This window comes from Danio rerio, chromosome 23 (genome assembly GCF_049306965.1).
Source record: "Danio rerio strain Tuebingen ecotype United States chromosome 23, GRCz12tu, whole genome shotgun sequence".
In the NCBI taxonomy this organism is placed as follows: Eukaryota; Metazoa; Chordata; class Actinopteri; order Cypriniformes; family Danionidae; genus Danio; species Danio rerio.
In genome coordinates, this window is record NC_133198.1 from 43,860,944 (window position 1) to 43,874,301 (window position 13,358).

At 34.5% G+C, this 13,358-nt stretch overlaps 1 protein-coding gene across 5 annotated transcripts in view; it reads left to right on the plus strand.

Annotated features, from left to right (window-relative positions):
* Positions 1-13,358, plus strand: part of cdh24a (cadherin 24, type 2a) — a 210,625-nt gene that overhangs the window by 3,825 nt on the left and 193,442 nt on the right. For 3 of the 5 annotated variants that reach the window (XR_012398708.1, XM_073939335.1, XM_073939334.1), the window contains exon 1: positions 11,688-11,760. The exons of 1 other annotated variant lie outside the window; for it this stretch is intronic. The gene's annotated coding sequence lies outside the window, so the exon portion shown is untranslated. Of the gene's footprint in view, positions 1-11,550; positions 11,761-13,358 lie in introns of those variants that run through there. One more of the 5 variants, XM_021470042.3, reaches the window with a different exon arrangement.

Genomic DNA, 13,358 nt, shown 5'->3' on the forward strand with positions numbered 1-13,358 from the left:
AATATCTAAATAAATAAATAAATAAAAAATATGAGATTTTTTATGCCTGTTTTACTTTGAAATGTAATACACTTGGGCATCCTCCATTCTGTGAAATCATTCATTCATTCTTTCATTTTCCTTCAGCCTAGTCTCTATTTCAGCGGTTGCCACTATTCCAGCTTATGTTTTACGCAGCAGATGCCCTTCCAGCTGCGTTTTATACATGATATTTCATTTGAATGTGCTGATGTTGAGATCAGATCTTGATTAGATTGAGGCCTGCAGACAGGACAACGCTCTTAATATCAATCACAGTTAGCTTATCGAAATATAAAATACACTGTTAACAATCTTTGTAAATTACACAGTATTTAACTGTAATACGTATTTTACTTACATTGTGAATATGACTGCGTGCTTTACAGTAAATATATGATACTGTCAATACATATAAAGCCAAACAAATGGTGCTGTAAATGTAAATACAGCATTTTTGCTGTAATTAGTTTACAGTAAGTTACTGGCGAACTGCCGCCAGTAAGTTACTGTAGATAAATTGTTAACAGTATGCACTCTAAAAAAAAGTTGAATTATTTATTTTACCCAGTGGTTGAGTCAAACATATTTGGTGCTATGTTGGGTTATTTTTAACCTTCATTAGATTATTTATTAACAACTCAACTAGCTGAGTTAAATATTTGGTGCTGTGTTGGGTTATTTTAACCTTTATTTGGTTATTTATTTAGTAACTCAACCAGTTGGGTTAAACATTTGAATTTCAACAGTCAACCGCTTTAACTGACACAAAAAAGCTTTATTAAATTGTATGCGCACTGTTGTTTTTGCGTGATAACGTTTATTTAAGCTATAACGCAATAACGTTATTTTTTTTAATCAAATTAACTCCCTGTGTTGTGTTTATATATCCGTTTTTACCATTTAAAACCATCTTTTAGAAGCTTTTGGATGTGGTTAAAAAGTATTGTACACTATGGACACTGAGTGAAGCCTGCTGCAGGTGCTGGACAGCACACAGAGCTCCATATTCATGACTTTCTGCTTGCACAGTTTGCAACTGTCTGTACTTTGTTTTGTTTCTTCATTGTTTGTGATTCTTGATTTATTTTAACAAAAGAGTCTGGAACTAAAATGTAATGTAAAAAAGCATTTTCAATATTTTTTAATATTGTTCTTTATTTACACAGTTAAAATGATAAAATTAGCAGTGGTAGTAATAGTAGCAATAGTGATACCAGAATGAAAAAAAACTAATGCATTGGGTCAAAAAAAACAAAACAATGCATTGGGTTAAATTATATAACCCATAATTGGGAATGTGCTATAATAACCCATAGTTGGTTTATATGTTGAGGTATTTTTAACCCAACTATTTTAACAGAGTATAAACGTGGACATTTTCTTCGCTAATGCTCCATAAGTCTCCATTTCACCTCTCCACACGCCAAACTCCCTCTCTTATTCCCACTTTTTCGTTTATCGGCACTTCTGAACTATTTCAGCTTGGGCTCCCCGGGCCCCTCAAGGATGATGGTAGTTTATGAACCATCATCTAAAGCGCAGGAACTCACTGCAACGTTTCCCCAGGGATCTCATTCCTTTCCCTTCCTAACATGGTTTCTTCACCCCCTACGCCTTCACGAGGAGGAACCACGCGCTCGGGCGTCCTCCTTTTGAGCTGTGGCTTATTGTCAGCAGTTTTTCAACGCTCCTGTCACTTGCAGCCACCTGGTAACAATAAGATAGCATCGACGGAGGAGGCAGCTAAACTGGGGCGTTGTAATGAACGCACATACAGACTTGCAGGTACGAAAGTGCTTCGCAACACATTCATCTTCTCCAGTTATTGGGGCTGCGTGCGCGGCAAATATTCTCCCTGTCATTGTTATTCGATGTATACGGTAAAATTAGAAATAAACAGATTGGTGCCGAATTCTTGCTGAAATTACACTCTGAAGGAAATGAGCTGACAGCAGAAGTATTGAGGGTCACGTGGGACTTTATTTGCATACCCAGGGGTCACGGTATATAGGGGACACATTCATCATTATGTACATGTACAGAAATCTTATTAAATATACAGTAAAATTCTGGCAACAACAAGCTGCTATCTTCATTTACTCATTCACTTTCTTGTCGGCTTAGTCTCTTTATTAATCCGTGGTCGCCACAGCAGAATGAACCGCCAACTCATCCAGCAATTTTTACGCAGCGGATGCCCTTCCAGCCGCAACCCATCTCTGGGAAACATCCACACACACATTCACACACACACTCATACACTTAAGTCTACCCAATTCACCTGTACTGCATGTCTTTGGACTGTGGGGGAAACCGGAGCACACCCACGCGAAGGCAGGGAGAACATGCAAACTCCACACAGAAACGCCAACTGAGCCGAGGTTCGAACCAGCGACCTTCTTGCTGTGAGGCGACAGCACTACCTACTGCTCCACTGCCTCGCCCCACTGCCACTTTAATAAAGTTAAAATACGGTAACTTTTTGATTTAGTGGCTAATTTGTACGAGTTTGTTTAATCTCATTTGTACGATTTGCTATTCCTTAATGACGGGTTTAGGGGTAGGTTTTGGTACCACGTCTCCTTTTTAAAATCTTCAATTTTTGTACAATTGAATTCGTACATTGTTAACAATTTCTTTAGAATCTACAGTAGGTTATTGACAGCAGTTCGCCAGTAGCTAACTGTAAATCAATTGAAGCAAAAATACTGTATTTACGTATACAATACTATAAATACATACACAAGATAAATGGTGCTGCACTGTAAATCTTTACTGTAAAATATATAGTAATTTTTGCAATTGAACTTTAAAATACGGTAACATACTGTACAACGATTCTAGAGTAAACTACAGTTCATATTACAGTTAAAGACTGTGTAATTTACAAAAATCGTAGTCTATTAATTCCTAATTAGCCATTTAGGCCCGTGCACAACCAAGACGTTTTTTGCTCGGGTTTTCCGTCGACGTTTAATGCCTTGTGACTAAATAAAGGGTGTCAATAGCCCCTTTCACACAGTGATACCGGTAAATATCCGGAAAATTTCCGGAACGACTTTACCGGTAGATTCAAAAAAGCGCTGTTCACACAGGCGAGGACGTTACGGAATTTTTCCGGAAAAGAGCATTCACACATCCACACACCAAATGCCGGAAAATTCCAATTCTGACATCATTAACCAGAAATGACCACTAAACGGCTGCGCTTGTGTTTGTAAACATTTGACTACATCACAAACTCTTCGGATGGATCAGTATTGAGTACAACTCCAATGAAAACATAGAGAAACACTTTCGCATGTCGAGATGTTCATGATATGTGTGTGTGCTGGCGCTATGGGCGCTCACGGGCACACGCAAAGCTTGAAGGTAAACAAACAACGGATTATGATAAACATTTTATCGATAATTATTTACACAGTTAGCATTAAGAAGGAACATAAAAACGTTATCTGACTAACATCTAGCAGCTAAAGGTGTCTGGAAAAATATTCAAAGGCTTTTATTCTCATAAACCGCGCGCACGTGAATGCGTCTGACTGCTCTGATTGGCTAAAGCAGACGTCTCACGTCAGCACGTTCTAGACGTGGACGCGCTCTTTCCGGCAATCTTCCTTCTGCATTCAAACAGCGCAGCATTCCGGCAAATTGCCGGTAATGTTACAACTTCTCTTTCCGGAAAATAGCCGGTAATTTTCCGGAAAGGTCTGTATGTGTGAAAGGGGCTAATGTGATCGTGCACACTAACCCACAAAACGCCAGGCGAAAAAACGTGGAGGTGCTTATTGCTCTTGTGAACTATAATCATTTCTTCATCGCTAGAGCTGCTGCTTTAACCATCCATGCTTGTTCGAGTCAAGTTGTGTAGCACTATCAAACGTCATCGCGTGATTTTGCAAACTCTTTTGCTTGACGCCAGAGAAAATCGCTTGGGTTTGAATGCGGAAAAACGTCTCGTAATGCTGACGATTAACGCAAATGAAAAATGTGCCAGTGTGTAGGAGCCTTTACTCTGACAAGACGTAAAAGTTATGTTTTCTCGTGAGATCAAGCTTGTAGAAAACCTACATTTAAAAGAAATTTTTTATAAATTAACCGACTTTCTTATGTTGTGATTTGTATTTTTTATGCATTTGAATTGCATGATGGGATTTTGATCTTTCCGCCAACAACTTTTGATGTAGAAAAGTTGGGAAAAGTTTATTTTATTGATATCTTCTTAATAGTGGAAAGTGATATGGTCTGGGTTGGTGTTGTAAATCATGGTAAACATGCCTGTAACAAACTGCCAGTACTTGTTACAGGCTTAATTCTATATACAGTTGAAGTCAGAATTATTAGCCCCCCTGTTTATTTTTCCCCAATTTTTGTTGAACAGAGAGAAGATTTTTTTTTCCAACACATTTCTAAACATAATAGTTTTAATAACTCATTTCTAATAACTGATTTATTTTATGTTTGTCCTGATGACAGTAAATAATATTTGACTGGATATTTTTCAAGACACTTCTATACAGCTTAAAGTGACATTTAAAGGCTTAACTAGGTTAATTAGGTTAACTAGGCAGGTTAAGGTAATTATGCAAGTTATTGTATAACGATAGTTTGTTTAGTAGACTATGGAAATAAAATATAGCTTAAAGGGGCTAAAAATTTTGACCTTAAAATGGTTAATAAAAAATTAAAAGCTGCTTTTATTCTAGCCAAAATAAAACAAATAAGACTTCTCCCAGTAGAAAAAATATTATCAGACATACTGTGAAAATTTCCTTGCTCTTTTAAACAGCATTTGGGAAAATTTTAAAAAAGAAAAAAAATCAAAGGGGGGTTTATTAATTCTGACTGTATATTGTTTCTTATACACTGTAAAAATCTGTAATTTTACAATAAAATAACAGCTGTTAAATGACAGAAATATACTGTAAAATAAAGAAAATTAAATTACAGAAATTTCCTTAAATTTTAATTTCTGGTAAATTTCTGTAGTTTTATATCTGTTATTTTATGGTAAGTTTCTGTAATTTAACGGCTGTTATTTTACTTTTTTTTCCGGTACCTCAGCTTCTGGAAATAGACCATACAATCATGGATGTTTTTTACAGTGTATAACGTTTCAAATTTATAGTAAAATGTCAAGAAAAGATAAATTGCGGTTTAACATTAAAAGTTGACAGAGTAGTGATCAAAGCCCGATGATGCGACTCATTTCTGTAAATAGACATAAAAATCACAAAATAAGGAAACTGTTAGTGAATATTTTTTGTTTAGAATTAATTTCGGAATTTTACAGTAATCTACCGTATATTATTAATTTATAGTATTAATACACAATTTTTTTTTACACATTTTATATTTGTTACACACAAAAACACAGCCAAAAGCAAGTGGTGATGAGAAACATAATAATAAGGTGTTTGCGTCATTCACACAACTACTAAACAGCATCATGGCTACGCACAGCACTATAGTATGCAATAAACATTATATATCAAAACTAAATTGAACTTAAATCTCTAATGTGCATCAAAGTACTATAAATAAGGAGGTATCATGCAGGGAAAGTCAATTTGCCTTATTTATTAAGGAAACTCAAAGTTATATTTTTTTTGTTAAATTCACAGCCATTGTTTACAGTGGAAGATACAAAAGTAAATTATATAAAGTATAGTTTTGTCTATAAAATAAAAAATAACAACAATAGAACAATGTTAAAAATTAAATAAAGAGCACTTTATGGTTTATGGTTTAACAGTACCTACAGAAATTCAATAATCAAAATAACTCTTAAAAATAATAATAATAATAATCAAAATACTTAACTGTATAAATAACCTCAATAAATCTTTGTTTAAGTGAAAAACTTTATCATGTCTTGTGCCCAAATAGTTTAAATTCACTTGAAATTACAAGTCACAGAAACACAAACAATCTTTCACACTATTATATTAGGGTTAAACATTGCAATGAATGAAATAATGTTCTGTGTTGTGGTTTAATTATAATCCCACTTTGACATTGCAGATCCTGCGATGTGACTATTGCGGACTCGCACATTGCAATATCAAGGCTAAAACAAAATATTGTGCAGCCCTAATTTATTATGTAATCCTTCCTCCTCATCTTGTATTATTTGATATTTTTTCTTGTTTAAAATTATTAGTGTTTGTTTAATTTATTTAAATATATATGTAAATAGGTTTTTATTTAGGTTTCCTCTGGGCGCTCCGGTTTCCCCCACAGTCCAAAGACATGAGCTATAGGTGAATTGGATAGGCTAAATTGTCCATAGTGTATGAGTGTGAGTGAGAGTGTATGGATGTATCCCAGAGATGGGTTGTGGCTGGAAGGGCATCCACTGCGTAAAACATGTACTGGATAAGTTGGCGGTTCATTCCGCTGTGGCAACCCCAGATAAATAAAGGGACTAAGCCAACAAGAAAATGAATGAATGACTGAATGAATGAAAGTTCTTATTCAAGGTGTCTCAGTGGTTAGCACTGTCGCCTCACAAGAAGAAAGTCGCTGGTTTGCATCCCGAATGGGTCATTTTGCAATTGTGAGTGGAGTTTGCATGTTCTCCCCAGGTTGGTGTGGGTTTCTTCCGGGTGCTCTGGTTTCCCCTGCAGTCTAAAGACATGTGCTATAGGTCAATCGGATTAACTAAATTGGCCATAGTGTGTGAATTTGAGTACTGGGTTGTGGCTAGAAGGGCACCCGCTGTGTAAAACAAAACAGTTGGCGGTTCATTCCGCTGTGGCAACCTCTGACAAATAAGGGACTATGCTGAAAATGAATAATTGCATGTTGGTGCTGTATCATAACAGTAATAAAAATGGAAAAGGTTTAGGGAAAGAAAGTGCTGTAAATGTAAACATGAGGAATCACTGTCTGGGAAAATATGTCTTTAGTGAACATGTTTATTGGTGTAGTTGTAATAGACATGTTTGAAATTGAAAGACATAATAAGGTATTAAAAAATATACAGTACTTATACTGAAAAGTTTTCAACATAAACTTCTGGATATACTGCAGCAAAACTCCCAAGCAATTTCCTCTGTGACAGACTATAAACTTCAAGCCAATTAAAAGGCAATTATGCTTCAATTTTGGCTAAACAGAAAAAGAGCAACATCCGGAATATGCATCCAAACTATTAAACATTTATGACCCCTATAAAATCTACAAATAGAGCCAACTTTCCTACTTGTGTTTAAATTACTGTTGAGAATTATTCTATGAGTGTTATAGGCCGCTAATTTGTGGAATGATTATGATAATTAGTATGCAGATTTAAGTTAAGGTGTTATAAAACACCCTGAGCTAAGCCTTGGAGTTAATGTATGGCAGAATTTAAACTTCACCTTAATACAGCCTTGAAAAAACAGAGCTGCATTTTCCCCTCGAGTTTATTAAACATTTATGGCTGCATTACATCTGTAAATTTGGGGAAAATAAATATATTTTATTTATTTAGAGGAACAGCTTTCTGTCTTGTATTAAAATTACTGTTGAGTATTCTGTAAGCATCACGGCCAGATAATTTGTGGAACAGTAATGATAATAAGAATGTGATTTCATTTCATGTTGCTGTGGAATATAAACATATTGTGTGTGTGTGTGTGTGTGTGTGTGTGTGTGTGTGTGTGTGTGTGTGTGTGTGTGTGTGTGTGTGAGTGAGTGCATATTTGTAATTCTGATCATTCAATAACTTTATCTTTCAATGAAATGAAGCATTAGTTTTTGCAAACCAAACAATCTGTTTAAAATACTGTTGCATGGTGATGTTGGATCAGAAGACATTTTCTCAAGCCAATGTCAGTACACTACCTGACAAATGTCGCCTATCCAAGTTTAAGGAACAACAAATAACAACTTGACTTTTAGTTTATAATTTGGTATCATAAGTGGCTTATATGAAAGGTAAAGGCCTCTAGATTACACTTATTTTACCACAATAAAGTATCATCATGCCTTGATTATTAATGATTTAATTAGGACAGTAAGGTCTGACTTTGCTTAGACAAAAGTCTTGTCACTTAACAGAAATGATGTCCAATATAGAATATAAAGTCATGCTGCAGTGGAAACAGAATGAATATTGTGTCTGACTCCATCATGAGCTTGGAGGACTGCATCCATACATCTCTGCAATGACTCAAATCACTGATTAATAAAGTCATCTGAAATGGCAAAGAAAGCGCTTACAGGACTCCCAGAGTTCATCAAGACTCTCTGGATTCATCTTCAATGTCTCCTCCATCTTACCCAGACATGCTCAATAATGTTCATATCTGGTGCTTGGGCTGGCCAATCCTGGAGCATCTTGACCTTCTTTGTTTTCAGGAACTTTAATGTGGAGGCTGAAGTTTGAGGAGCAGCGCTATCCTGCTGAAGAATTTGCCCTCTCCTGTGGTTTGTAATGTAATGGGCAGCACAAATGTCTTAATACCTCAGGCTGTTGATGTTGCCATCCACTCTGCAGATCTCTTGCACGCCCCCATACTGAATGTAACCCCAAACCATGATTTATTTTTCACCAAACTTGACTGATTTCTGTGAGAATCTTGGCTTCATGCTGGTTCCAGTAGGTTTGCTGCAGTATTTGTGAGGATTTGGATGCAGTTCAACAGATCATTCAATTTTCCAAATGATCAACTAGAAGTCAAGTTAAAATTTGTTGCTCTTACAACTGGGATCCACGACAAGACTTTTGTCAGGTAGTGTATGTGTGTGATAAACCCTCCATTAGGTTGCCAGGCAGTGTTATGTGGTTGTTGAGGTGTTTTGTGTGGTTGATTTAATAGGTTTATAATTTTAAAGGGTCAGTTCACCCCAAAATGAAAATTGTCATGTTTTTCTTGAAGTCATTCACCCAAAACTCTTCAAAGCATTCATTAGGAGAGGGAAAAAAATAGTTTGAGGGTAGTTATTTAACCCAAGTCCTCTGAAGCGTCTTTCCACATTCATTAGGGGAGCGCGGGGCACAAAGTAACGCGGGGTTAAATGTAACAAAGTTTTAAGGTATTTGCTCAGGATTAACCATGGCATGCTTTCAAGGTTTTCACCACACTGTCAGCAGACGTCTTCCTGCCAATTATTAAAAAAAAAATTTGGCAAAATTTGGATGAGAAACACAGGATAAACCATTTTTGCAGCATAAAAGTATTTTTAATATAGTCAATATTTTTTATTTAAAAAAAAATCTGTGAAAGTATGAACGAAAAAAATCGTATTGTTGTGATCACCGTCTTCTTGGCTAAAAAAATTAAACCATTTTGAAAGATGTAAAACACACACTGTGACTGCTAGCCAGTTTTGAGGAAAACATGACACAGCTGGGTTAGTTGTAACAGGGTGTTACAAGCAAGCCACACTGTTGGACACCAAACCAACAAAATAGTTTTTAGAATTTTGAGTGTAGTTTTGAGAACTTTTTAAATAAAAATGTTTTTTTTTTTTCATAAAAAATGTTTTTATAGAAAAAAAATACTTCATTTCTAACAATGCAAATAAGTAACAAATGGATAAATGAATGATAATGCAAATAGATTCAAATGTGTTTATCCAACAAACAAGTAAATACATAAGCATACTGTGCTATGCAGAATAAAAAAGAAATGAGCCAACTACTGAGGAAATATTGCTAATATTTAAAGTAAACTGAATATAAATAATTGTGTTGTTACGTGCCTCCCCTATCTAGGGCCATGGAAACAAGCAACAATTTAACATAAAGGGGGAAAAAATAAAATGAACAAATTAGATTTAGCCAAATTATAAAATTGGAGGGAATTTTTGATAATAGAAAATATAACTAAAAAACCAAAAACTAAAGGTGAAGGCAAAAAAACAATCATCACTCTTCTGTCCCAGCTCTTTAACAATAAATCACACCAAATCCAATACACAAAACCAAGTATATTTACTTACAAATTAACAAATAATAAATAACAAATGGTCAAACATACTCAGGAGGGGATACAGCCTAAACAACAAACAAAAGGTCTTACTGATTGAGGAAGCAACTTTCTAAACTCTCAAAATAACATTAAAAAGAAATAAAAACAAAGATCTTACCTTGCTCCCTCTCTATCAAAAACAGGAGAACAAAATAAATGTATTTAAACAAAAAGTGACATCCACCTCCATACAGCATTAAACAGAAATATTCTGCGACTCTTTAGGTGTTTAACAACAGTTATTAATTATTTGGATATTCTGTACTATTATTATTATTACTATTATTTAGAATTCAAATGTTTGTTTGTTTGTTTGTTTGTTTGTTTGTTTTAAATAAACTTTTATTTTAAAAAGAAGAAATGTACAATATAAACCAGGAAGTCATCTGTAAGAGACTGGAATACAAGTGCATACAATTACAAAGTGATAAGAACAAGTAACAAATAAGAGAGAAAAGTGGAGAACAAAATAAAGAAAGGGGACATGCAAAATTAAACAAACACAGAAAGCATCTACTAACTTACTGGAAGCATGATATTTTCATAAGTTTATTATCTTGCAGAATTTTTGGTTGTTAGGTAAACGTATAGCTTTAAGCAAGGAATCAATTTCAATTAAAAGATGAGCCAATGTGGGAGAGGATTTAAAATGTTTTGTTTGTTAATAAAGAATTTCAATTTAAAGATTTGCTTTGTTGATTGTGATTTAATCTGACCAATATGATTTCGTTCTTGCAATTTTATTATTTTTTTTTTTTGGAGAATTAAAATATTGAAACTAGAGCACAGTTGGACAGTTTTAATGGCCTTTCGATTAGCACTATGCGGAATAGTGCAAAAGTAATTTTTTAGTTTCTTATAAAACACAGTATTAAAAAAATATTTTTTGTTGGAAAATTTACACTTATGAATATGAAACTTAATTAACAAAATAAATAGGCTAGGTTAATAACAAAAACTTCCTTATTCAAATTATCATAATTAAAATATCCAAAAAATACGTTTTCAAAATGCAGATTAAAATTATAGAGTAGGGCCTACCTTTTTCTTTATGAAAACGGAAGAATCATACCAAAGCTTTTAAACATAACCACAGTGCCAAAAGATGTAGGATACAGTTTCCAAATGCAAAAAACAATGTATATCAATATCCCTTTTAAATTTACTGAGAAAAAGTTTAACCGGGTGGAATTTGTGAATTAGTTTAAAAGAGATTCAAATTTTAGAAAACGTTAGAACAGAGATGTTACGTCAGAGGATTTAACGGCTAATTGGCGCCATCTAACGGTCATCAAATGCCAAGATGTCTTCAGTTTGACGGAAATTGTAATTTAGTTTGTTTGTTTTTGTTTGTCTGTTTGTTATTTGGAAGAAAACACCGAATCGGCAATGAGTTGGATACAATCGTATTTATAGCAATATTCGCCAAATAACTAAACACGACAAGATTTTTAAATGTCTCACGCAGTGCTTGTATTCTAATTGTGAATTTTACGGTTAAGTTTTGATTTCTATATCTACCCCCGCCCTAAATATAGCTAAGACATATAGCTAATTTTTATTTTAGGTGTGCAGTGCACGCGCATATCCAAGAGCTGTAGAGATGAAGAAGATGATAATGGAAGAGAGAGAGAGAGAGAGAGAGAGAGAGAGAGAGAGAGAGAGAGAGAGAGAGACTCTACGCGCTTCTCTATGCAAGCGCGTGTCTGTCTCTCAGACCTTCACCAACATAAGACACAGGAATCTCCTGCTGACATTTAAAACAAGCATCCTTAAGGTAAGATCAGCTATTTTGCTTATTTTATGTTTATTTATCAAGCGGCAGGCTGCATGTATAATATGCGTACACATCACGAGCACACATCAAACTTATTAAAGCGGAAACATGCGCTTATAATATATCCACAGGCACTTCATGGTGCATCTAACGACATGTTATATGGCTGTGAAGGATGACAGATGCTCACTGATGTGTGCTGGCTAGATGTGTCTCATGTGGATACGTGTACGTTTGGGAAATGCATGTTTTTTATTTTTCGTTTCGGATGAATGTGTGACAGATGGAGCCGCGCTGCGCGCACTGGTTACCGGTGACCGGTTACCGGAGCGCACGGACGCGTTGCGCTTTATATTGGCTGCTCATTTACTAATTGGTGTTTTCAGCGTCTTTGGGTCAGTCATTTCAGGTTCGGTCCTGTCAGAACAGCACGAGGTTAACTGTCTTAATCAAAGGCACATGGTTGCTGGCTAGTTTTTTGATTCATGAACTGGCTCAGAAACAACAGTGGATAGTTCATCTGCCCTTCTGGGGTTTGAACCTACAACCTGAGCAGCTGCTCCGGTATTGTTGAGAGCAATTGTGAGTGTGTAGAGAGTATGCTGCAGTGGAGACCGGGGCAAGTTGTCACACTTGGATGGATAGATAGATAGATAGATTTGAGGTCTGAATTATTAGCCCCTATATATATATATATATATATATATATATATATATATATATATATATATATATATATATATATATATATATATATATATATATATTCCAAATTTCTGTTTAACAGAGATTTCTAAACACATTTCTAAACAATATTTTAATAACTAATTTCTAATAATTATAAGTAATGTAATGATTTCTTTTATTTTTGTCATGATGACAGTACATCATATTTCTCTAGATATTTTTCAAGATACTAGTATTTAGCTTAAAGTGCAATTTAAAAGGCTTAACTGGGTTAATTAGGACAATTAGGCGAGTTTTTATTTAAGAATGGTTTGTTCTATAGCCAATTTAAGAAAAAATGCTCAAAGGGGCTAATAATATTGATGTCAAACTGCTTTTATTGAAGCCGAAATGAAACAAATATGATTTTCTCTAGCAAAACAAATTATATAGGAGTTCATTCATTGCTCTGGTAATCATCATTTGCAAAATATATATGTACGTATATGTATGTATGTGTGTGTGTATATGTGTGTGTGTGTGTGTGTGTGTGTGTATATATATATATATATATATATATATATATATATATATATATATATATATATATAAATAATAGGAGGGCTAATAATTGTGACTTCAACTGTAGGATAAATAGAATTTTCTCTCTCTGATGGGAAATTTAAACCGCTCTAAATATCATAATGGAAGATGCTGTTAATATTTATTTAGTGCATCTATTGTTATATTAATATATTAATATTGTGAAATGTTATATTGTTATTTTAGTTTTTAGCACAGTGCTGGAAGGGCATCCATAAAACATATGCCAGAATAGTTGACGGTTCATTCCACTGTTGTGACTCCCAATAAATCGGGGACTAAGCTGAAGGAAAATAAATGAATTGATGTTATTTTATTTTGTCTCTATT